General features: G+C 38.7%; 1 protein-coding gene across 14 annotated transcripts in view; it reads right to left on the reverse strand.

Annotated features, from left to right (window-relative positions):
- Positions 1–25467, reverse strand: part of Rasgrp3 (RAS guanyl releasing protein 3) — a 134291-nt gene extending 108824 nt beyond the window's left edge. For 4 of the 14 annotated variants that reach the window (XM_063229974.1, XM_063229963.1, XM_063229947.1 and 1 more), the window contains exon 1: positions 25154–25467. The gene's annotated coding sequence lies outside the window, so the exon portion shown is untranslated. Of the gene's footprint in view, positions 1–4420; positions 5328–15219; positions 15361–22387; positions 22509–25153 lie in introns of those variants that run through there. The other 10 variants (XM_063229968.1, XM_063229938.1, XM_063229902.1 and 7 more) reach the window with 8 other exon arrangements.
- Between the last annotated feature and the right edge of the window lie 604 nt (positions 25468–26071).

The raw sequence follows: 26071 nt of genomic DNA on the forward strand, positions 1-26071 counted from the left end.
CTGGCCCTGGCTGGAAGATGTTATTTAGAAACACTTCTTGAATGCATGAACGAATGAATGCATGGTGATTTTTACCCCAGGACCAAAATTATAAAATAGCCGTATTAAATTGATGCCGAATCTGCTCAAAATTGTGTAATGTTTCAGCTGCTTTTGCTCTTCACTCATGACCAGGTCACCCAAACTCACTGACTAACTTCCTTTCCAGCCTTAGTGGCAAACTACTTGCTGAAGTTTTAATCCACCAATCACTAGATTATAAACCTGTGAGGCCAGGCTTTGGGCCTCGTCTCTGTATACTCTTGTAAAGTCTCCCTCTCTATCATCCATTCATTCTGCGGTGCTAGGATTTTCTTATACTGCATTTGCTCAACTTTTTATGCTGTCAGTCTCAGAACTACTTACAGCTTTGTGCACAGAAAATCTTTGGCTAAGTCACTGTTTTCTTAGGACTTCTGAGAAAACACAAAGGCAACCACCGAGAGGGGAACCCACTGAGGAATGAGGATCTAACACTATTGCAACAAGAGTTTTTTTATTTTTAGATCACAGTGGGGTAAACTAAAAATACATTTTTACCAGTACATAAAAGTAAAGTAGTGGGAGAATTTTCAGCTTTGCCTAATATTTTATTTATTTTTTTTAAGACAAGATCTCACTTGTATATATCTCAGGCTGGCCTCGTTGAACTTGCAGTGAATCCTTCTGCCTCAGCATCTCAGGGTTGGAATTACAAGTGTGCATCTATACTAAGAAAGCTTCCACTTTCTTAGTATAGATCATAGGAGGTAAAAACTTCAACAAAACTTCTCATCAGTGAAGAGAAACATGGGCTCTGACAGCTGATAAACACCAACCTGAAGCCTGGCGTGGTAACACACAGGTATAATCTTAGCACTCAGAAGGCTGAGGCAGGAGGATCACTGTGAGTTCCAGGCCAGCCTGGGCTACAAAGTGAGCTCAAAGTGAGTTCAAGGTCAATCTGAACTGCATAGCAAGACCCTGTTTCAAAAGGACAAACACACGCACACACACACCTCAACTATGAAGCTTTAACAGAAATCTGAATTCCTATGAATAATGCTTAGATCTGTATTTTAAGAGCCATGACACAGAATGCAGACACCATCACAATGAAGACTGGTCTTCTTTCTTGTTTCACAAAATACAAAAGCAAGATTCCTGGGTTTGTTTGTTTTATCTTATAAAACGTTTGAATTTTAAAAATCTTTACATGATTGGAGCGTTGCAGTACACACCTATAATCTCAGCTACTTGGAAAGCTGCGGCAGGAGGATGGAAAGTTTGAGGCTGGCATGAGCACTTTAGTGTGACCTGTCTCAAAATAAAATAAAAAGGGATGTGTGTGTGGCTGAGCGGTACGCACCTGCTTTAGATTAGTGAGTCTTTGTGTTCAGTCCCCAGTGCAACACATACACACACAAACCCTGTGCATGCCCACTGTAGCAAGCTGAATAATAGAAAGAATAACTACATAAAAATTTAATAACACCTTCTTCCTCTCTCTTCATGTCACTGAGATCACATACAAATATATGTCTCTCACACATGCACAGATGTTTTGGATAGATCACAGTGAATGTTTGAATTTTAAAAAGTTATTAAAGTAAAAGACACTAATCCCCTGAAATATTCCCTCTAACTTTGAAAATATTTCTCCCATCATTCCTGCCACTATCTGAAACAGCTGTGAAGGTCCTCTTTTGTGTCTTCAGTTGTGTTGTTGTGACTAGCTGCCCTGATGTACTGATTGGACACAAAACGTTTACCTTTCACGGTCATTTTGACTTTAGGGAAAAGTCAGAAGTCAAATAGTGTCAGAGTCAGTGAATAAGGGGAGGAAGACACACCGTCATGTTTTACAAGCCCACCTTTCCAATGGACGGCCCTCAGTAGCAAAATTCACCATATTTTTGATCATGACTCCTAAAGACCCTCAGGAAGGAGAACTTCCAAAACCTTCAGAAAGTAACAAGAATGCCAGCATGAATGTGTTCAAAGTGAGGGGGATGAATGGCCATGAGTCTTTTACTGTAATAAATTTTTAAAATTTAAAACACTCACTATGTATTTTGGCTACACCCCTTACCCTATAAATTGATTTGACTCCTTTAACAGTGCACCATGGATAGGTAACACTGGCTCCAAACTCAGTAACACAGACATAATTTATTATTTTTAAGAACTGCATTCTGATTGAGTTGAAACTTTGTACTCAGTCTAAAGCAGCTCAGAATATTAAAGGAGAGGAGACAACGAGATAGTAAAAGAGTTAGGTGGGCACAGAGGGAGTCACCACAGGGAAGGCTGCGGGGCTCTCTGCAGATGAAGGGCAGGCTCTGCCTGATACAGGCTCTGAGGGGGGAGGGGCTCTGGTGGCTGGTGTGAGCTGATTTATTTCATGAGAGTGCAGGGGATTGGGTAAACCTTTACAATCCTGAGCTTTGGCAAAGAAACTTTGGCAAGAAGCAACCAAGGGGCTTCTGGGAAGAAGGAGGTGTGCATTCTCAGGTCACCATTTGGAACCATCACCATGACGATTGTGCGCTCTCCCTGAAGGGGGAGGGATCTGTCATATTCTACCCTGCAGTGTGGCTACTTCACTAGCTTATTGGTTTTGTGGATGAATATTCAAAATGCACCACCCTCAGTTTCTGCCTGTCCAAGCAATGCTGAACTAAAACCCTTGTACCTGTGTCTTGTGTTGCTTTCGTGTCCATAGTATAGAGGTACAACGCTGGAATTATTGGGACTGCAGAATTATCCATTTGCTGTCAACAAATCTGCTCTTCTCAACCAAATGCTAGCCATGCTCCCCTGAGCTCTCTTCTCACTACAGCCTCAGCCTTGACATTTAAAGACCAGAACAAACCTGAGGATGGTTTTTAGCAACTCAGGGCCACATTGGGAAGATGACTCTAGGCCCTTTCCAAGTGTCTGACTGAGAAAACTCAAGGATGCCAAACAGAGAGAGAGATCGAGCAAGACAGCCTATTTGTTTATGCCCACTCCTGAGAACACAGCCCGTGTCTTCTACTCATGCGAGGACAGAATCCTGACTTCGATAACTGTCAGCAGACACAGGTGGCCTAATCTCATCTACACCCCCAAAACCTCTGTAATTGTTTACTTTCCTGATTCTGGTGACCCCTTACTTGTTCCCTGCAACCCTCTCAATCTCTCTGTCCAAATCACTAGTTCTACTCACACCTGCCTTGACTATGCTCTCTCGGTTATCTCCCCCAAACTGAACTAGTAACAGTGCAAAGTCATGGCTTAGAAAGTCTCAGGACTGTTAGCTTTAAGGATCAAGATTGCAATACAAGAACCACTAATAACTTCATCTCAAAATTAGATCCAACCAGGTATGTTTGCTAAATCATTTACGTTGAGGATGTTTGCTTACGTTTCACGAAGAAAAGTAATGGTTTTTTTCAAACAACTGACTAAAAGTCATCAGAGCTGCTCTGTTTCTGCCTCTCTTTGTCTCTTTTCAAACAAGTTCCTGTTATGTAGTCCAGGCTGGTCTCAGACTCGCCAACCTCTTTCCTTAGCCTCCTGAGTGCTAGCCTAAGAGTCACGCACCACCAGACCTTGTTTAAAAATTGCAGTTTCTGGTATTTAGTCCATGTTATCTGCACACACCAAATGTCCATGAGCTCTAAAGTTCATTCCAGTTACATGACCACTTGCTGATTGGTTTTAAAATGTTTTTTTATGAGCAAATGTGAACTAATGTGCCGTTAAGAAAGAAAAGATGAAGGCTGGACTAAAACCATTTTTACCCCCTTTTGCGGCTGGTGAAGAAAATGTGCCAGTGAGTCCTGCACTTTATCTCATTTGCTGGCCCAAGGCCAGGTAACCGAAGAGCAGCTCCAGGCTTTCTGATGACGCAGGGACAGGGCACACAATCTAAGACCAGACCGGGGGACACATAGTGTCTACATTTACATTACAGTGGGGAAGCAGTTTTTAACTAAAACCATCTCTTCTGAACAGCAAGTTGTCTCCATCTCGTTTAGTTTGGGAGATAGGTGTCAGATGTTGGATTATATTTGTCTGGATATTTAACACGCATTTGTATTCTACCTTTCTGTTAACTCACATGACTGCACCAAACAATATGCAAGCTTATGACACAAACAGCTGACCACAGGGCTCCTGGTTATAAGAAAATAAATACATTATGTTCAGTACAAAGTGAGAGAAATTTGTCCACGTTATCAAAACAATCTGTGTTTACAAAGTCGATCTTTATTTAGGAAGAAAGAATTGCAAGCAGTGTCTGCACCCCTGGTGAATTAAAAATAGCAACCAACAAGTAAAAAGTCAACTCATGTGATTCAAGAGCTCTTATTTAAGTAAAATAAATATAAGCCCAATTTTGGACCCAACTTACTGGTCCAGATGCTCTGTGTTCTTTCCTTTGGAATAGAGAGTAGGCAAGCAATGTCTCGGTGCCTGTGACAGACAGCTTCTTTGCAAGATCCTCAGGGCCCTCCACCGTAACTGCTATTAATAGACCGTCAGCTCACAAAGCTGTCCTCAGTTAAAAGGCCAGATGAAAATATACACTGCGTGAACTACTGTGTCCCCTGTATTCTAGTTACTTAGGATGCTCTTACTGAGAATTCTTAATAATTCTCTTGATAGTTCCACTGTAAAGTCTTGCTTTTTAAACTTTTTCTTTCTTTCTTTTTTTCTTTCTTTTTCTTTTCTTTTTTTTCTTTTCTTTTCTTCCTTTCTTTCTTTCTTTTTCTTTCTTTTTTTTCCTTTTTTTGAGATAGGGTCTTGCTTTGCAATGAAGGCTGGTCTTAAACTCACTACAGAGTCCATTCTGGCCTTGAATTTGCTGTGATCTTCCTGCTTCAGCCTCCCAAGTGCTGTGATTACATGACATGTGCCATCTCACCTGACTTTTTAACCATTTCCTAAATAGTGTGAAATCCAGGTGGGAAAAATGCACCCCATGGAAAAGGAAACCAGGATTCCTGTTCCCCACTCCCTGTACTCATGAACTAAATAAGTCACACATGTATTTAAGGATCAAATTCTTCATTTGCAAAAGAAAAAACATAATACCCAACTCAAAGGGTAGCTAGAGGGGTTGGGGATATAGCTCAGTGGCACTACCCCTGCCCGGTAAGCGCGAGGTCATGAGTTTGATTCCCCCCCACAGAAAAGGTGATAGCTATGTAAGTTTCCTACGTAAGACTCATGAGGAAATAATGCATTCTGCTTCAGGAATTTATCCTGTAAAAATGTAGACAGCACACAAAGCTTTATGTAAAATAATACCAATATGACATTTGTCATAGGAAAGAAAAAAGAAAGATAAATAGAAAGAAGGAAAATGATCAAAATAATCACAATACATCCAATCAAAGCTGTGTGTATGCATCACGCAGGCATGCAAAGGATGAAATGAAAAGACAAACTTGATGTACCAAGTAGAAAAAGTGAGCTGAAAACACTGCACATTTAACTCTATTTTTATGACAAGAACATACGCTTTCAAATGCATAGAAAATAGAGTGACAGTAAGCAATAAAAACATATCCACTCTTAAGCAAAAAAGAATCCCAACTATTTCTTTTTTCAATTCATTTAGTATTGAGTACACTCACTTATAACAAACCTGTATTGTTGGCTAATTAAAAATTAAAGATGTTAGGGAAATCACTGCTATAGATTGGATAAATGTTCCCCAAACTTCTACCTGTTGAAGGCGTGGCTCTAGCCCCTGGCATTCATGGGAGGTGACAGAAAGCTTAAGAGGTAGAAACTAGTGACAGATTTCAGGTCATAGAGGCTGTTCCCTTGGAGGGGATTGTAGGACCGCAGATTCCTCTCTTTTTTAACTTTCTGGTCATGAGGTGACCAGCTGTGACCCCACCATACATTCTTACCATGATGGGCTGCACAGGCCTAAGGCAAGAGGGCCTGAAGTGTCTACAGCTGTGAGCCAAGATAAACCTTTTTTCTTTTCATGCTGATTAGCTCAGGCACCCATCATAGCAATGAAAAGCTTCCCAGCAAAAGCACTTAGCACAACACCTACTGGTTTGCTGAACAGTGATTGCCACAGCTCCTTCATCCAGTGAAAAAGAGTTTGGAAAAAATAGCAGATTTTGGTAATACGCAACCAGTTATATTTGTGTATGAATTGCATCAGGTGCTTTGTTTAATTATTTGGTTGTACTCGTAGTTTCATGGGTGTATTATGCACAGGCCAAGATATTGAGTTGTATACCACAACTATGTGAAAATTATTGTGCCAACAATGATTTTAAAAAAAAATGATTTTTAAAAAGTAGAACTAAAATATTCAACAGTGATAACAGTAATGATAGAATGAGATCAGAATTAAAAGTTTCTAAGTTATATTATTCAGAAGATTGAAGATAAGTATTTTGTTAAATCATCACAGACTATTGATTATTAAATCAATCAATAAGTATTTTGTATAACATACAGTTATAATTGTATAACTATACTATAAACTGTATAGTTAAGTATACTATAAGCATACTTATACTTGTGTAAGTATTACTACTTATACAAAAGAAATTTAAACTGTGTACTTCTAAGGAAAAGGAGAAAAAATTGGAATATAAAAACTTGAAAAATCCAAAAGAGGGCAAAAAATGGAGAAAATAAAGTAAAATAGTGCTAAAAAAATAAAAATAACAATTAATACTTCTATAACCACAGTAGAGATTGCCTAAACTCACTATTTTTAAAAAATTTGTATCTGTATTAGTACGTGTTTGTAGTACATAAAGCTTACATTCATCTTGGGCAGTTGGTACATGTATGGAACACATCATAGTTCTTTTTAAGAACTCTGTCTCTCTCCATCTCTGCACTCACTACTGAAATATAAACATTATTGTCAAGTCACAAACAGATGGATGGGTCCATCTTTGGTTCATGCGTGTTTATAAGAGGATTGGAGACCTAGGCTCAGCTCAAGCCCTCTTAACTGATTTTCTTAAACCTGAAATTAATTGAAAGAATGTTCTTTATATCAAAAACAATAAAGGAAACTGACTTTGTAGAGAGAGGAGGAGGTGAGAGAACTAGAAAGGGAACAGAGAACTGGAAATAAGAAATGTTTCCATGCTATAATCTCAGCCAAATGGTAAATATGAAATTGTCTAACAGATATTCAGTTGGAATATTAAGAAATAACAGCACATTTTACTTAAATGTAGATGCACAGGGCTGGATGGGACAATGTCTACCACCTCCTAGCACCTCTGCTCCTTAGAACACCTAAAGCTAAAGATGCTCCTTCCCTGCATGGTGGAGCTAGAACTCCTCAGAGAAATCAGAACTACACTTCCCCAGATGGTACAATCCATCCATCTGTTCTTTCATGGAATCTGCAAGATGGTATAGACGGTTCTAAGCAGTCTTATCAGGCAAACAGATGGCAAATTCTTTCCAGAAGTTAATTCTTCAGTCCCATTCCAACAAGAGGCCATGGGGCTCCTCCAGACTGTCCATCTTTGGCAGCCCTTCCTCAGCCTCAATTGATTTTACACACGTTGGGGCTCAGGGGCAGGGAACTGTGGGGAGACACCAGGAAACTGGGAACACAAGTTAAGCTCACCCTCTGAGAACACGATCTCTGCAAATGTCCTTTCCCTGTCCCAATCATCTAGGAGTTTGTAGTCTTGTTCTGATCACTGAGTGATAGGATGAAATGCTGTACAGGACTAAGAATCAAAAGACAGAACAGCTCGTTCCACCTCTACTCGGAGGGCGGGGCCTCTGCATCATGAGTCCCCCTGAAGTGTCACCAAGTTTGTAAAGGATCTCAGTGGCATGGCCTGCTGAGGAACATCTCTTTCCTCGTTCCTAGTTGTTGCTATTGGTGTGGGCAAGGGGCTGGCATGTGGTAGAGGGAGGCATGGTGAGTGGAATCCTTGCCTCTGCTCTGCTTGGCCTGTTTTCATATTATCACTTCTTAGATTCTCTTCTGTTATTTGTTTTACAAATTCTACAGCTGTTTCCTACTGTAGGTATCACAAGGATACCTAAAGCTAAATGAATAATTTCTTCTACTAAGTTTTCATCAAAAGCTAACTGAATGATGTCACTGATGTAATAAAACTTTAGCTCTGCTGTCAAAAAAAAAGGCAATCAACAAGATTGGACTAGGAGAACTGGTTTCATGGATTGCTTTTGAAAAAAATAGAAATAATATGAAAATGCATAAACTACACACATGTACCATCCAAATTTGTGAAAGAAGTAATGGACAAAAGACTTTAGCATTCTAGTAATCATCCCAGACCTAAAAGTGTAAGGGAAATTACGTGTGAATATATAAGTTAGCTTGAACAAACATTAACGGACAGAGAGTGGAGAGAGTCTTCTTTGTAAGAAATTTAAAGAATCTGTCAAAACTACATAAATGAAAGAGGAGAAGAAGCCAGCCCCTTCCTGTGAGTCAGTGCCAGCTGTGGGCCAGCAGGAGGAGAACAAGAAGCCAGCCCCTCCTGTGAGCCAGCCAGCACTTGGGCTGGAAAACAAGAAGATTCCCCCCCACTCTACCCCCTGCAAGCACCTGGCTAATTTAGAGAAATACAGGCTAAGATGATAGCTATTGAAGTAAAAACAGACAACCAAACTCCATGCTTGTAGTGTTTAGTATTTGGTTGACTTTGGAGGCCTAAAGCCGCTAGTCTGATCATCTATTTAGAAGATAACAATCCACAATATAACATCTATGGGGGATCTCCTTCTGAAGGTGGTAGCCATTGTTAATTCCCTATTATCTGTTGTAAAGTCATGTATCATTTTCATGGTTTTGTTTGGCTCGGTTTTATTCTGCTTTGTTTTGTATGATTTATTATATCCAATAGCATGGGCAGCTATTTCAAAGGTAAGAAGAGGTATTATGGTAGCCATTTTTGATTTCCTATGTTTTTGAAGTCCTTTAATTCTGCTTTGGTTGTTTGTATTCTGTTCTGTTTTGTTTGATTTCATTATGTCTGGTCATGTGGGCAGCTATTTTGAAGATAACAAGAGGCATTATGGTAGCTATTGTTGGTTTCCTATTATCTGGTTTTGAAATCTTGTATCACTTGCACTGTTTTGTTTTGAATGGCTTTTATTGTTTTTAAAATAAAAAATTTAAAAAAGAAAAAGTAAGTAAGAGAATCTGAACATATGTGAGCAATGTTGGAAAACTTTTACATTTCTCAATGCATTTGAATATATGAAAGAATTCTCACATGAAAAAAGAATAGAAATAAAATAGGAAAAAATACTTGGGATACCCATAATGTATTATAGACATGTAAATTGTGTTCATTGAGATAATCTTAAGCCTTTATAGTGTCATCACCTATGTGACACTGTCTTACATAGAAAAGGCTGAGAAGTTATGGATGACATCTATGACTCCATCTGTCTGACATTCAAAATCTCTCCAATCACCACCTTCAACCACAACCCCATCTCCCATTTTATGATGGCCCAGACATAGGTGGTACCCAAACTGTGCTAATCAAGGTCCTTCTCTGGTTTGGCTACACTCAAGTGTTCCACGAGTAAGCACTTGATTCAGGTGGACAGTTCCCTAACCTAATACATCCCTAACCTAGTACATCCCTAACCTAACACATCCCTCACCCGTATTTTTCAGATATGGAAACAGAACAAGTTACAAGATATAAAACTTAAAACCTATTAATGGATGCATTTTCCACCTTACCTGCAGCATTCTGAGAGGAAAGGATATGTCTCAAATCACAATGAATTTTCCAGTTTAAGTGTGTCTGCTTGTAGCAGGGCCTCTTCTAGTCATCCATGGCTCTCTAACTTTACTGTGGACTCCAATAGGAAACCTGTACCAGTGAGGCCCAGCACCAGGAAAATGGTCAAGGCCCCAGGTCCTAGGGCAGCACCCACAGATTAAGTGTTCAAGTCTATCTGAGCACCAAGCTAGCGCCCCACCCTCTGGGATCCAGAAAGACCTCAATAGCCTTAGGCTTCAAACCCACCAAAGCACAAGACTAAGTCTATAATAGATCCAGTCTATAACAGATCTGGCTCCACATCTTCCCCAGAGCCAGCCCTACCCTAGGCAGCCTCTATGAATCCAGGCTCCAGGCTAGGCGCAGCGTCAGATCAGCTCCTGTGGGAGCAGGCTCCAGGTTCTAGTCTTGTCTTCACGGAGTCAGTTGCCAGGCCCATTCCAGTGCCAAGTGGGCTTCCAAGGACTCGGGCTGAGGCCTACCCTAGCACCAAGTTGGCCTCAATGGACTCAGGCTTTCAGCTCCCATGAACCCAAGATCCAGGCCTACCCCAGCAGACCTAAGCCTCAGGCCTGCCTCCTCATCACCCATTGACTCAAGCCTCAGGCTAGCTGCAGGAGAAGTCCGACAGCAACATACCCTCAGACTCCACCAGCCGGCCTCTCCAGAGTTTTGAGAGAGGCTACTGAAGAGCTTTCCCCATCAAAGTTAGTGTGCAAAGGATAGAATAAGCACCTTCTTCTTCAAATGTGCAGAGAGTATGTACTGCACATCACCAAAATATGGCCACAAGAGTGAAGAATAATCAGAGAATTGTGACATTATCAGACAATAAAACAAAGCACCAGTAACTGACCCTAAAGAAATGGAAATCTATAAAATGGCTGCCAAAGAATCATAATAATCATCGTAAAGAAGCCCAATAAGCTACAAGAGAAGAGACAGCTAGATCAAATCAGGAGAATAATACACAAATAAAATAAGACACTCAAAATTTCAGAAACCAGGGCCGGGAATGTAGCTCAGTGGCACAAGTGCCTGCCCGGCAGGCACAAGGTCCTGAGTTTGATTCCCGGTACCAAAAAAAAAAAGTACAGAAACCATTAAACAAGTAAAACTGAGATGCTCAACACAGATATAAATCCATTAAACAATAAAAACAACATCAAGAAAACCTCCAGAAATTCTGGAGCTAAATGATGGAACTGAAAATTCCACAGAAGGCTTCCAAGGCAGACTTACCCAAGCTAGAAAGAGATTATTTGAAATACCCAGTCAGAAAACAAAGAAGAATGAAAGAGTTCAGAATTCCTACCACCGTACTAGGGCACTGTCAAGCAACTGAATATACATTATGGGATTCATAGAAGGCAAAGAGAAAAATATAGAACAAATTATTTAAGGAAATAATAACAGAAAACTCCAGAACTCTGGCAAGAAAGTGAATATCCATGAAGACCTGAGTAGGTTATATATAAAGATATTTCCACATAAACACATGATAATCAAACTCTCAAAAATCAGAGCGAATTTTGAAAGCAGCAAGAGAAAAGCAATTTATCAAATACAGGGAGCCCTCAAGGGACTTTCAGTGGATTGTTCAGTAGAAATCTTCCAGGAATTTGAGAGTGATTCATACTCATAACATGCTCAAAGGGAAATACGTGCCAACTTGCCAAATGTGGTGATGCATGTCTGTAATTCTGGCATTTGAGATGCTGAGGCAGGAGGATCACCATGAGCTCAAGGTCACCCTGGGATGCATGGCGAGTTCACAGCAAGACTAAACTGCATAGCAAGATTCTGACTCAAAAACTAAAACATGAAATCTGCCAACCCCAATACTATACCCAACAAGGGTGTCTTTTAAAATTAAAGGAGATGAAAAGACTTTCCTAGACAAACAAGAGCTATGCGAGTTCATTATCACTAGATCTGTCTTAAGTGCTACCAGGGGTTCTTCAAATTGTAAAGAAAGGATGCTAACCAACATGAAAACATTCGAAAATATAAAACTCAGTGGCAGGGTAATTCAGAATACAGATACTCCTCAATTACAACGGGGTTATATTCCGGTAAACTGATCATCAGTACTGTGATTGAATATACTGTGAGTCAAAAACATACTTAGCTGACCAATCCTACTAAATACCGCAGCTTAGCAACACAGTGTAAGTAGAATTTAAGGTGCTTACACTCCCAATAATGTGGCTGATGGGGACCTCTGGCTCACTGTCACTGTTCTACATCAGCAGAGAGTATGTACTGCACATCACTAGCCTAGAAAAAATCAAAACTCGAAATTTGAATAGTTTTAACCAAACAGTGTTAATTTAGTATCATCATTATTTTTTTTTAAGAGACAGAGTTTTACCATGCAACTTAGACAGACCTTGAACTCACTGTGTAGCCCAGGCTGGCCTCCAACTGATGCAATCCTCTTGCCTCAGCCTCTCAAGTGCTGGGATTACAGGTGTGTGCCATCATTATCAATTTTTAAAAAGTCGTAAGTCAAATCATAGTAAACTGGTGAACATCTGTATTCTAATACTGTAATGATAATGCATAAATCTCTTTCAACTCTAGTATTAAAGTTAAATGACAAAGTAGCAGTTATAGCTACATTAATTTGTTAATATTAAATGTAATACACAATGTAAAATTATATAAATATTTGTTTGTTTTGCTTGGGGTTTTTTCTTTTCTTTTTTTTTTTTTTTTTTTTTTGAGACACAGGATCTTGCTATGCAGTTTAGGCTGGACTTAAATTTCCTATGTGACCTAGGAGGGCCTCAAACTGTGGCAATACTCCTGCCCCAACTTTTTAAGTCATGGAACTAAAAATTTGTGTGCACTACCATGCCAAGTTAAAAAGATGTACATAGTGACATAAGCAACGAAATATGGAGGAGAAGTTAGAATGTGGAGTTTTACACACAGAGTTACGCTATCATCAGCCTGTTTTAAATGTAAGATGTTTTAGTTAAGCCTGATGGTAAATAAAAAGCAAAAAACCTATTCTAAATACAGAAAAGATAAAAAGTAAGGAATTAAAGTATATAACTATAGAAGACCAGCCAATCACAAAGGAAGTCAGCAAAAGAGAAAGAAGACACAGAAAACACAAAACAGTTTAGACAATAAACCAAATGATGAGTTAGGTGGAGCCACACAAGGGATCAGTAAAGCACACTTTTGGTGCATCTGGGTGAGTTAAGGAGACACACGTTGGAGTCTGTCTGATCACTCACCCCTTCCTCCTGGAGCTGTGCCTCTGCTCTGCTTCACAGCCACCATGAACTCACAAGCTTTGCTCCACCACCCCCTTCCGCCATGATGTTCCTGCCTTGGGGTCAGCTGATCATGGACTGACCCATCGGAAACTGTACACCAAATTAAACCTCCCCTCTTCTAAATTTGGATGTCAAGTATTATGTCATAGTCCCAGGAAAGCTGACTAACACAATAATACTTACCTATCAATAACTGCATGAAATGGAAATTGATTAAATTCTCCTATTGAAAGACATAGAGTGATTAAGTTAATAAAACAGAAGACCTAACTATATGGCTGGGTATTTCTTACAGACATAGTGAGACCTTGTCCCAAAATAAAAAAGGACTAGGGATGTAGCTCACTCAGTGTGATGGCCCCATTGCCAAAAAACATTCCAACTATATGCTTTCTATAGGAGTCTCACATTAGCTTTAAGGACACACATAAGCTGAAAGTTAAAGGATTGAAAATAAATTCCCTACAAATGGTAAGCAAAAGAGAGAAGAATTAGCTCTATTTGCACCAAAAACATAAAACAAGGCAGTGATAAAAGAGACAATTCATCAAAAGAATATAATAATTATTAAAATATACTCAACTAATATTGACATGCTTAGATAATAATATAACAGAAATAGACAATAATACAGTACGATTAGGGAACTTTGATATCCCACTTTCAGCTTTAGACAGAAAACCAGCAAGTAAACATCAGACTTGAATAACACTATACACAAAACATAACGACACATAACAACATAATGAGAATGTAGCATACAAAAAATGCAGAATACACGCTATATTTAAGTGTAAATATAACATTCCAAGATAGATTACATGTTATACAATATAACCTAGAAAAAATAAATTAACCCTAGAAACATACAACTACTAGATTGGGTCCTGGTGAAATGGAAAATCTGAACAGATAGATAACATGTTAGGAGTGCGAATCAGTTATTTGGTAAAACATGTATGAGACTGGAGGTCAATATATTATGTGACAATCAGGCACAGAAAGACAGGTACTATACAACCACACTTATATGTAAATCTAAAAATGTTGACCTCATCAAATCAGAAATAATGATTGCCAGAGCCTGGGTGGGGTTATTCAGGGAAATGGAAATGTTGGTCAACACTGATTACACTCTATTCTGCTCTGTATGAAAGTATCAAGTTTGAGGGTATAGGCAACTACTTTGAAGGCAATAAGATTCACTATGATGCCCATTCTGGTTTGACTATTATCCTCTTTTGAGGTTCTGTAAGATTTACAATGTTTAGGTTTTATTGTTCTTGCTCTCTACTGTTTTGTTCAACTTTATAATACCTAATGAGATAGAAAATTCTTCTTAAGGAAGCAAGAGGCATTATGGTAACCATTGTTGATAACCTTGTACTCTGTTTTTACATCATGTGCTATGTCTATCCTTGGTTTTGACTGACAGCTTTGTTTTATCATCCTTGATTTTATTCTCTTACAAAAAAAAGTAATAAGATCTAAGGGAGCAATAAAACCCAAAATGTGTAAATTTTGTTGTAATAAAGAGAGGGAAAAAAAGTGCCCTAAAGGATACAACAGCAGGGGTGTTTGGGTGTGTTAAATAGAAGACCATATTAATATTTTTGACTGGATTACTGAACACAACTATTTGCAGTCTCACTGTTTGAATGATCACTTTGTATGCTTTGATCCTGTGACCTGAAACACCGTTTCTAAGATGATAGCACCGTTTCTAAGATGATAGCGTGTAATCTATTAACTGGTGATAGCTTACTGGTTTTTTTTTTTTTTGTAGTTCTGAATTACTTGTACCCTTACACTGTTTTGTTTTGTTCTGCTTTTTTTCTCTTTTTCCTTTTAAATAATAATAATAATAAAAGAAATGTTGGTCAAAAAAGTTTCAGGTGCATAGGATAAGTAAATTCTGGGGATCGATTGTACAGTATGGTGACATAATAATAATATGCTATATATTTGAAAATTGCTAAAAATAGATCTTAAATGTTCTTACCATCCAAAAATCACTATGTGAAATAACAGATATGTTAAGTAACTTGATGTAATCATTTCAGAATGTATACACACAATATACATTACATTTCTTAGCATAAATCAATGAAATTTTGGTTTGTAAATTATACCTTAGCAACTTAGGTGAGGAAATGCAAAAGAAGTGAAAAATAGAAGTTCTGGTCCCCAGCAAGTCTTCAGATGATGCCAGCTCCAAATGACACGTGGTTACAATCTCTAATGTCATTCTCCTTAGTCTGGACCTCTGGATTCTTGACCCACAGAAATTATGATAGATAAAAGTAATTACTATTATTTAAAGCCACTTAATTTTGGAATGACTTATTACCCAAAAATAAGTAACTAATGAGTTAATTTCCTGCTTTCTAAAATTAATAATGGGCATGCAGGTTTTCAAATTTCTTTTTGTATTAATCACATATTATAAATATCATTAGATATTCTTTTTTTAACATTAAAGGATTGGCCAAATATTCTTCCCAAAACATAATCTTTGGCTAAATGACTCACAACATTCCAATGGATCTATATAACAAGATGCATTATGCCTTAAAAGTAGATATTTGAAAAAACAATGTCCAGCCCTAAAGAATGAAAAATCAACCATTAAAGTTTGGCTGGAGAAAATCATATGAACCCATGCACCTGCAGAAATCTATACACTTGCTAATACTCATTCATTTTTTTGTCAAACATAATATTAGGAAGTGCCTATGTGTAATATCTTATATCAGATATTCCCGGACAGGTGAAAAATGACTAAGACAGTTTAGGATCTCATACTGCATGTGGAAGGCACTTGGCTTGGGTTTAAATACCTACCTAAAGCCCAAGGGATAATCCTATTGTATCTGATGCTTATAATTTTAGAAGCATACCTATAAACCTGTGTCCTAGTGAACAAATATTATGACAAATGTCGGTGAACTACTTGCATTACAAGGCTGTCTGAGGGGAGAGGAAGTGTGGAGGTGAGAGGAGGGGACTCTCATGCTCCAGCAGGTACCTGGTCCCCAGCCTCCAATGGGCTGGTTTCTGGGGAGAAGCCCTTACCTCCTCTCCACTACACCGCTTGCAGCTCCAGGAGACGAGTTCTTCCTTGGACCAGTTACAGCCACTTTCATTCTACTTCTGACCCAGGCACTTGGCTAAGACCCCAGGCGGTCCGAGGCTCTGCCCAGATTACCCTCCAAGGAGGTGAGTGCAAAAGGGAACCCCCAAGGAAAAGAACCAGCCACAGAGGCCTCAGAGAGGGCTTGTGAATAAGGTGAGAAGGAACAGGAATGGGCAGCCTTGACGGGTGGAAGAATGACCACACACTCAACAGGAAGAAGGAGCCCCCGGGTTAGTGGGAGGACAGACAGCTCCAAAGGACAGAAAGATGCCGCCATCACAGGAAATGACATTGGGCCAAGCGAATTCAGAAGAGGAGATTTCTTATTTGGACATGTTGAGTTTGACGCGAGCATGGAACATCAGGAGAAACACGGTGCTGACCACTGGTCTAGTGGTGCAGGCTGCAGGTCCCTGAGAGCCAGACGAGCAGGCTGATGACCGTTTAAATGGATGCCAAGAACAAGTTCTTAGAGAGCAAAGGGTTTAGAGAGAAATGCAAAACAGCGACTCTTTGTAAATGGCTATTTTGCAGCTCTAGGCAAAACGTTATTATAAAAATGGGAAGACCTTCTGCATACTTTTATTAGGAATAGACTAGTTAAGAAAACTGTTTCTACTTTATATTTTGTACCTGTTTACACTTTTGATACTGACATAACTGGTATTTTGAAAAACAAATAACAGAAAACATCCTTTGAAAATAAAATCTAACCAGCACCCACACACACAAAAAAAAATTGAAAGAACAAAAGCAAAATACAGTGTCTTCATTTAACAGAAGAAAATTTTAAGATCTTAAATGATTCAGGGATCAGGAGGAGTAAATGCTAGACAGGGCTGTTCACTTTATTATTTAGAAGTCTTCTAAACCAGGTTCGGTGACACATGCCTGTAATCCCAGCACTTGGGAGGCTGAGGCAAGAGGATTGCTATAAGGTCCAGTTTAAAATGGTATGTCACAGATTGCTGAGCTCTACGTGGATTACATGGTGGTGTTTAGGGCAAAGAAAAGCTTTACGGAAGAATTTACAGAAAATGTCCTAAGTCAAAATAATAGAAAGGATGCCAGAGAAGGACAAATTAACTGCTCTGAAGTTGTGGGCACGATTTCAGACAAAAAGCACGGAGGTGCTCACTGCAGAGCAGCGAGCTTCACTGCACACTGCCACTGTGCCCTGGCTGTCCTCAACCCTGTCCCTCAGAACAGCCACCAAGCCATCGCACCCTCTCCCACAGGAAGACTGAGCATGTGTGCAGAATTCTGTCTCCCACGTGCCCACGTGTTTAATCCTAACCTTTGCTTCACCTTGCTGTCATCTGTCTCTCAGCCAAATGTTACTTTAGGACACTATTTGGAAATTGCAGTGATGCAAACACGGCTCCCCATGAAGAGCAGCGCTAGATGCATTAATTTCTTCAAAGTCAAGGCGAGGCCAAAGTTTGGAAGTGAGCACAGACAGAAATGTCTACAAGAGCCTTCTTGCCTAAGAGCCCCTCAGGGAAACGACTCTCTCAGAAGAAGTAATTCCATCATTTTCTCATTCTTCTCTAGTGAATTTGTCTTCCTACCAACATCAACAGATGAAATAAATGTGAGTTATCTCTTCTGCTTGTCCTCAAACAGCAAAGCACCTGGGACTCTATGGATTTGCTCGTGGGTAACTGTTGGCTTGGATGCAAGGTGACTGGGTTGATAGCACAAACTTTTGTTTTAATTATTAATGTATTAACATAGTTATTAACATATTAACATATTAATGTAATGTAGTTAATTATGTTAATTAACATAATTAACATATTAATGTGTGTAGTGGCAGAATATTTGTGCAGAAATGATACACTGCTCATTACGTCACATTGTAAATGCATTGTAGTAATTTAATCATAAATACACATTAGTAATTAACTAAGCAAGAATTTAATAAATATAGTAATTTCACTGTAGAAATATGACATTCTAGATGCACAAACCCACTCACTGTGTATAACTTGGTTTTTTGGGAAGGATGGAAAGTAAATTCAGGGGGCCAAGAAAAATCTCAGGTTACTGGAGTATTATCAATTTGTAAATCATTCAGTGAATGTTCATTATTTATACTGTCAATGTCTTCAACTTTTATTTTGATTTTAGAATTTTTATGACTGCCTTGAGTCTTAGTTTCACAATCAAAGCCTCATGGAGGACACCACGAACCGATATAGGCTTGTCCTCACTGCGAGGACTTCAGAAGCCCGTGTTTGCAGGCTTTGGTCACTGGAGGAGCTGTAAGAAACTACCATGTCCTCTGGTTCTGTCCACTTCCACAGTTCTATTTTTGTATTTCTATATTTAGTACACAGAGCTATCTGTATTAGCCCAGCTGACTGGCATGAGTGTCCCGGGGCATAATAGTTAGACAAGATTACTGAAGCATGCTTTCTACCCTTCCAGGAAAACAATGTAAAATGCAGCAAGGATATTAGCAAACAGTCACAGCGGGTGTGTGTGTGTGTGTGTGTGTGTGTGTGTGTGTGTGTGTGTATGTGTTAGCTGCTAAAGATTTTTTTCTTTGTACCATGTTTTATGCTGTACTAAAAATCTGTAATGATTTCTGGAAGTCGGTCTTAGGCTACAGAACAGAGTCTATTCTTAGTTCTAAATTCACTTGAACATATGATGATAAAATATTTTACAAACATAATCCAGATATTGAAAATTGGAAGTTTTAAAAATCTCTATTACTCTTCCTTTCAATTGAAAAATTCACAGGGACCCACCCCAAATGAATAGTTGGATTATTTATCAGGCCATATTTCAAAACCTGGCAATTCTCTACTTCCTTTAACTGTTCTGTTTTAATTGATAACTGTCACAGTTACCAGATTAATGTTCAGAATGGAGGCAACTGCGATTCCTAAAGATTGTAGTATCTCAAATATTATGTAGGTAACTGTAGCTCTTCTGTTTAGATTTACACAGATCATTATAGTAGCCAGTAGGCACCCAAAACCACTGTACACCTGAAATGAGGCTAATCTAAATTGAAATATGTCATAAGCATAAAATATACACTAAATTTCAAAGACTTGGTTCAAAACAGGGATTGTAAAATACGTCAAAAGTTGAAATGAATGCCCGGGATATATTTGGATAAATAAATGATATTATTAGAATTCATCTTACCTGTCTCTTTTCATTTTTTAAACGTGGTCATTAGACAATATCAAATAAGCCAAATGTGGTATGCATTTGTAATTCACTTTGTATTTCTATTGGACAGTGCTGGTCTAGGACTTCCTCATTATAGAATATGACCAGTAAGAAATCTTTTAAGATTAGAAGTCAAATTTTACTCCAAATGAGGTTAACTAGAAGCAAATTTAACCTGAAACAAAGGTTATATCTGCATGTTAAACTCTCCCATCCATGGAATTTTAACAGCACCCAACAAGTCAACTGGAGGCACAAACCAAAGAGAAAAATGGCCCTATAATCAAGACAAATAGATGCAACACTGCGAAAGATAAAAGGTACCACTGTATAACACTTATCTTAACTCTTTCTTAGTTGATACTATTTTATTTATTTTTATCTAATAATTGATTAATTATACCCATTTCACAACATGGAAACTGAATAGTGAAACATTCTTATTTATTTTGAGTTTTTGTTGTTTTTCCTCTCTAAATGTGAAGGGACCATTTACAGAAATAGAAAGAAAAATGTGTTTAAAATTTAAATGAAAATAAGACTTTAAAAATTCAATGGTTGGGCAACAGGCAGCAAGTTCGAGGCAAGGAAACCACAGCACTATTGCTAAGCACCCCGAGTGGATATGCGCACGGAGAAGTTCATACTGATCTTGGATAGTAATCAGCATAAAAAATTCAACACCAAACCCCTGACGTGGGATTACCGGATTACTGAATTAGAAACATATTGGGAGTCTCACTGCCAGCAAAAAGTTGTATAACTGCTGGTAAAAACAATAGCGATTTCAGGAGAAGACTGAGAACAAAACAATAATATCTTTGTAACATTGTGAAATCACTATGAATAAAGCCAGGACTGGCTCCCTGGCATTTCCCACTCTGATTTGCTGACCATCTTGTCTGCCCATAATTGTTTTCTGTCATTCATTTCCTCCAATTGTCAATTATTACTAAAACAATTATGAAAAACAAGTGTGTGTGTGTCTTTGTTTCCTGTGGCCAATGAATGCAGTGAAGTCACAGACCAGGCTAATGCATCATAATCTTTTCCATTACAATAAATTACGCTGTCACAAACAGGATATTTTGCTCTTTACCGGGCAAGAACACTGTAAACGGCGCTGTATTAGCATAAGCATTGTCTGCCAGGATGGCCAGAAATTAGGACAGAGGCTTAGCTCGCCACTTTTTAAAACTATATTAGTTTTGTTTCTGATTATAAATTGTATATGATTATTTACCCTGGTTATTTTTCCACAAAGTGAAAAATAAAAAATCTCCATTTTCCACTTACCTACTGTTAATATCTTAGTATATTAAAGATTAGCTCCTTTTTTAATATAGATGTGTATATATTTTAAGCAAATGGGATAACATCATGGATAAATTTTGTGGCCTTTACTTTCTCACTTAACATTAAGTACTGACAGTCCCCAATGCTACTAAATATTTTAATGTAATTTCATGACTATATAAAAGTCCACATTGCAGAGCATTATTTAGCAACGCCCCTGTTTTTGTATGTTCAGGCTAGTTACGAAGTGTATCTATTGCAAATGAAGATTTCTTTTGCATACATTTTTGTCTTGATCTGTGATTCATCATAGGTACCTAAAACATATTATTTTTCCTTTTTTATTTAAAAATTGTATGGTGAATTTTAAAACACATACGTGGAATAAAAAGTCAAAAAAACCGTTTTAACAATAAAGCACGTGAGAGCATTAAGAGGCTAATAACAAAACATACACGCCTTTCCTGAGGTGCTGGTAGAGATCATACCTAGGGCGTTGCTGGACAAACCTTCTACCGTTGAACTACATGCCCAGCTGCTGCATACCTTTTTAAAAACTAAACAAGTAAAATAGTTTCAGTAATTAGGAAGTTAAAGCTAAATCTAAAACTAGTCTATTTAAAACATCCTTCAGGCCAGCCGGCTGCAAAGGTGTGCGGAGCCTCACAAAGTCTTTTTCTAGAATCTCCTAGCACAAGCAGCCTCCAAACCGTCCAGGAGGCTGCAGCTCAGTGGGCAGCGTTTCTGAGAACTCTTGTTCACAGCAAGGACAAGGACTCTAAGGAGCTCGCTTCCAGCGCCTGCCTGTGCAGTCTCCAGGCTGCGCTGGATGTCGTTAGCTAGTCCTGCCAGTAGAGGGCAGCCAGGGACAGGGAGGGGACATTAACACTTGGTTTTATTCTTTAGCAGATGGAAAATGCAGCAAGAGGAAATCAATTAAAGTAACAAATAAATAATAATAATAAACCCCTCTGTGTATAAACTACTTCTGTCTCCTCAGAGAGATCATCCCAAAAAAATGCAAAATTCTATGAGGGCTTCTAAAGTTAGGAACAATAAATACAAAGAATCTAGTTAAAAATTGGGTTATAGCCTAAACAAGCGAGGATTTTTGTTTGTTTGTTTTGCAGATTTTTGCAGATGAGAAAACCGAATCTAGAGATTAGCAAGAGCATGGTTTTCACTGCATTTGCATTCAGGTCCATTTTCTATTGCCTCGCCTGGCTACGTAATCCTGAACCGAGGTACATTGTCTGAACTTTGGCTTTCTCACCTATAAAACGTGGTTAGGCTGGAAGCTGCCCATAGGTGGCCTTGAGCATTACATAGACAATGGGGCTAAGGATGAGGTTGTTGGTATTTCCAGTCCCTAACTCTCTCCTAAGCTACAATGATTCCCATTTCCAGCTGTTAGCTGACTGTGATTATCTTATTATTCCATTATTGCTTCAAATGTAACGTCTGTGACCAAAATCTTCATCTACCTCCTTAACTCCCCGCTCTTGCGCTGTCTCTTTGATTAGACTTTGTCTCGAATGGGCTACAAAACACACCTCCCTCTTTAAGGAGTCTTCCAGTTAGTTTTCAAAGCAAGACAATTTGTTCCCTGCTGAATCCCCTGGTTTCTCCCTCCCTGTTTTCTAAGAGCCCAGACCTCTGTGACCTGCTCTCCTTACCCCAGCAAATCTGCGTCAAATGGCCAGATTTTATCCAGGTCATTTCCCGTCTCGAAACCCTCCAGTGGCTCCATGGTATCTTTAAAGTAAGAGTCTAGATTCCTGTGTCTGGCCTTTCAGCCCAACCAGGCTGGTCCCCGCCTCTTCCAGCTACTTCTCGCTTGTTCTACACGCTTATTCCTCTGCTCTGGTCAAGTTGATTGGCTCAGGTCCCAGGCAGGGTGGCCAGATAACGGAAACAGAAATGTAAGGCACACAACTCAATGTGAATTTCAGGTAAACAATAAAATAATATTTTTATATGTGTCCCTGTGCAATAGGCCTCACACGCACCCATGCAATGGGATGTAATATACTAGCATGCATTTGTTATCTGAAATTCACATTTCACTGGGCATCCTGTATTTCACCTGGCAACCCCACCCCTTGGGCTCACCGTGTCCATTTCTGTCTCTCTCTTTGCTCACGGCTCCATCCTTGTCTTAGATGTTCTCATCTCTCTCTGCACCCACCACGTGCCTCGCCCTCCAATGCCCAATGTCTGTGTGGATCACGTGCTCCTTATCTGGTAGTCATCATCGATATTGGTAATTTGGTTCCATACATAAGATGCCTTATATCAGACTTAATCCCTTTCTTCAAAGTAATGTTACTCTTATCAAAAGTAGAGATTGTATTGGAAGTGAGAACACTTAATCAATACACTTTGGGAGTTGGTGGTTGGTGTGAAGGGAGGTGAAGAGACAACTCAAATCTCCCAAGACCATTAATTGAAAATTTTGGGGGTGATTGCAGGCATACAAAATCAATATGCAGCATCTCCCGTGCCCTGCCCAGCATCAGGTGGCAGCCGGGCATGGCTTCCCTAGCTTGGCATGATTCCGCCCACACCCTTTAGCACATGCCACAAGACACAGAGGATCCATGGTGGTATCTAAGGTGCTGCTGATCTCTAGATATCTTCAGTAACCTTATTTCACTTATATTTAAGTGAGGGCAGGGGTCGCTAATCCATGTAAACTGTAAACACAGTGACTATAAGAATTCTATCCGAGACAAGTTAATAAATTTCTATTTCATTAATAGACAAATATCAGCTAATGTTTTTCAAAACTAGCTAACTTAAAATACCCTTAGGAGCTGAACACCATACACCAAGTAAGGAGTGCAACTATTAAATAATTCTTTTTAAATGTATCTTAAACACCTGGCATTTCATGAATGCATTAATAAGCATACCTAGAGATTAGTGATATTTTCAAAGGGAAAAAATATGTTCTTAAAGATGTAGCTAATAATTTTACCTACCACTTAAAATTTAAATCATAGTAAAACATTTTTATTCTCATAAAGTGAACATACGAATGTGTCAAATACAAAAGTGTTGAACCTTTAAGGAAAACAAATTCAGCATGAATTTGGACGACTGTCTGCTGACATCATCAGAGCCTGAAACAGTGACAATTAATGAGGTTACCTTAGATTTCACTGTGTTCTACAGTAAAAGGGATTTAGACCTGACTTTGAAGAGCTGGATGTCCTGGAGGTAAGCACCAGGAGTTCATTTCTTCAGAGTTCGTTTCAAATCCTATTTATCCAGATTTGTTTTGTTTTCTTCAAATTTCTTACAAATTAAGTACAACTAATAAACCATGCTTTCTAGTAAAAAACATGATACCCTCCTACAATTGCTTGTGGAGCTAATTCCAAATTTCTAATCTGAAAAAGAATAACTCTTAAATTCTCCCAGGACAGAACAGGGCCGGTGAGGTTCACAGTGAGCCAGGACCTAGCGTGGCCTTCCTTGCTCGCTCCTGCTGGCTCAGCTCTCCTGTCTTCTTACTACAGATTCTAAGCATACCAATCTGGATGCGGGAGAAGCCAAAAGAGCGGCAACACACTTCCTTTTCCACAAACCCACAGAACCTTATTCCTTGTCAGTCATTGTGGTCACATTCATCATGCTACTCCAAGACACAAATGTGGATTATTAGCAGCCGTACAGTATGGTGCATCATTTTAATGTGTGCTCATTTAATGGCAAGGAATGTTACAAGAATTTGGACTGTTCCTAGGAACTTTCCAAGATTTTGCGGGCAGTATCAATTGTTCTTGGATTTAATCCATTTCCTTTCAACCTTTCTGCTTCCAAACCCAGTGTCATTTTTTAAAGCACTCAGGAAATATACGCTAAAGGAATGTTTTAAGATAATAATTGAAATATAAATAATTACTGTGAATAGTTTCTATTACTGGAAACAGTTTAGTGATGCTATTTGGTGTTTCTAGAAGATTTTCCTTTGTCTAGAAGATTCTCCTTTGTGTGAAATAAAATTTACTTTATTTTGCACAAAATTTTACACAAAAATTTAAATCCAACTGAAATGACTGTTAGAATTGTTTTTGTTTGAAAAATGTATATTTTTCAAAAAAATTTCAAATAGTGAAACCAGGATTAAAGAAAGGGCAGGCAGATCACTGATCAACACTTCAAAAAGGAGAATTATTAAGAAAATATTTTCAAAACTGATCATCAGTGAACGTGCACTACGGAATTCCCTGATGATATTGAAAGTGAAGCAAGTCTGTAGAGATAATCTTAAAAAAACAATTATTTGAAAATATGTATGTATTGTTAGAAACAGTTGTCAAAACTCAAAAAATTATATTAGCTCTTCCTGCAGATTATACTGTTTTTTGCTAATATCCATAGTTCACAAAATACATTTAAAACATGCCAGCAACAGACTTGAAAATGACACTTACCTCAATCTGCAGACATGCAATCATTTAAAGTTCATTCCACTATTGAACTTTTTCCTTCACCCTCCTCAACTTCTTGCAAGTTTCTCTTCATAGTGTCAAGCTCCTAAGAGTCCTGATCTCTCTTCTGAGACACAGTTATCGACTCATTGCCTAAATCCAGTTCAAATGTGAAGAGGAAAAAATTGAAATTTGCAAGCTGTTTATGCCTAGCAGCCACAGTGAAGCTGCTGAGCTCTGAGCTCAATGAATTAAAGGTTGTTTGGCTAAATGGTAGGCACACTTCCTCCTATTCTTTCTGAACTTAGCTTTCCTGCCTCCAGTGGAGCTTTTTCCTTTCCTGGGCTATAAATAGGCCGGTTGTAAGAGTCAGTCCTGAGGAAAGAAGAAGGCAGGAAATGTATTTGATTTCAAAAAGCAGTCTTCGGGGTTTGTGTTGCGTGTGTGTCTGTCTGTCTTTCAAGTGAATAACAGTCAACAAAACTAAAGAAAATTTGGCCCCAGATAATTCAGCCTTGGTGTATGCTTCATAGTTGAAATTTTCTTTATAGCCTATACTCTTCCTTTGACTTGAAGCTGTCATTTCCCATAAGAAAAGCTTCCACTGGGAGCTGTATCATTTTCTGTATGAACAAACCCCCAGACCTCCTTTATTTCCCAGAGGAGTGACTTGTAACCATTAATTTGCAGGTGGAAACTGAGTGGGCTACAATGGAAGGACCCTCATTCTTTCTTTCCATTAAAAAAGAGCAAACCATTTTTGAAGAAAGATTCAAATAAGGGACCTCCCATCTGAACACAAAATGAGGAAGGGAAACAGATATTTTTGCTTAAAAGAAAGCTCAGCCAATACTAAATTCACCTCCCCAAAATTAACAGTTCATCCACAGTCTAGCTGCTTAAAGCTGTTCACTTCTCTCA

The sequence above is a fragment of the Cavia porcellus genome, unplaced genomic scaffold, assembly GCF_034190915.1.
Source record: "Cavia porcellus strain 051 isolate PalLab524CR breed Dunkin Hartley unplaced genomic scaffold, mCavPor4.1 scaffold_1, whole genome shotgun sequence".
Classification (NCBI taxonomy): domain Eukaryota; kingdom Metazoa; phylum Chordata; class Mammalia; order Rodentia; family Caviidae; genus Cavia; species Cavia porcellus.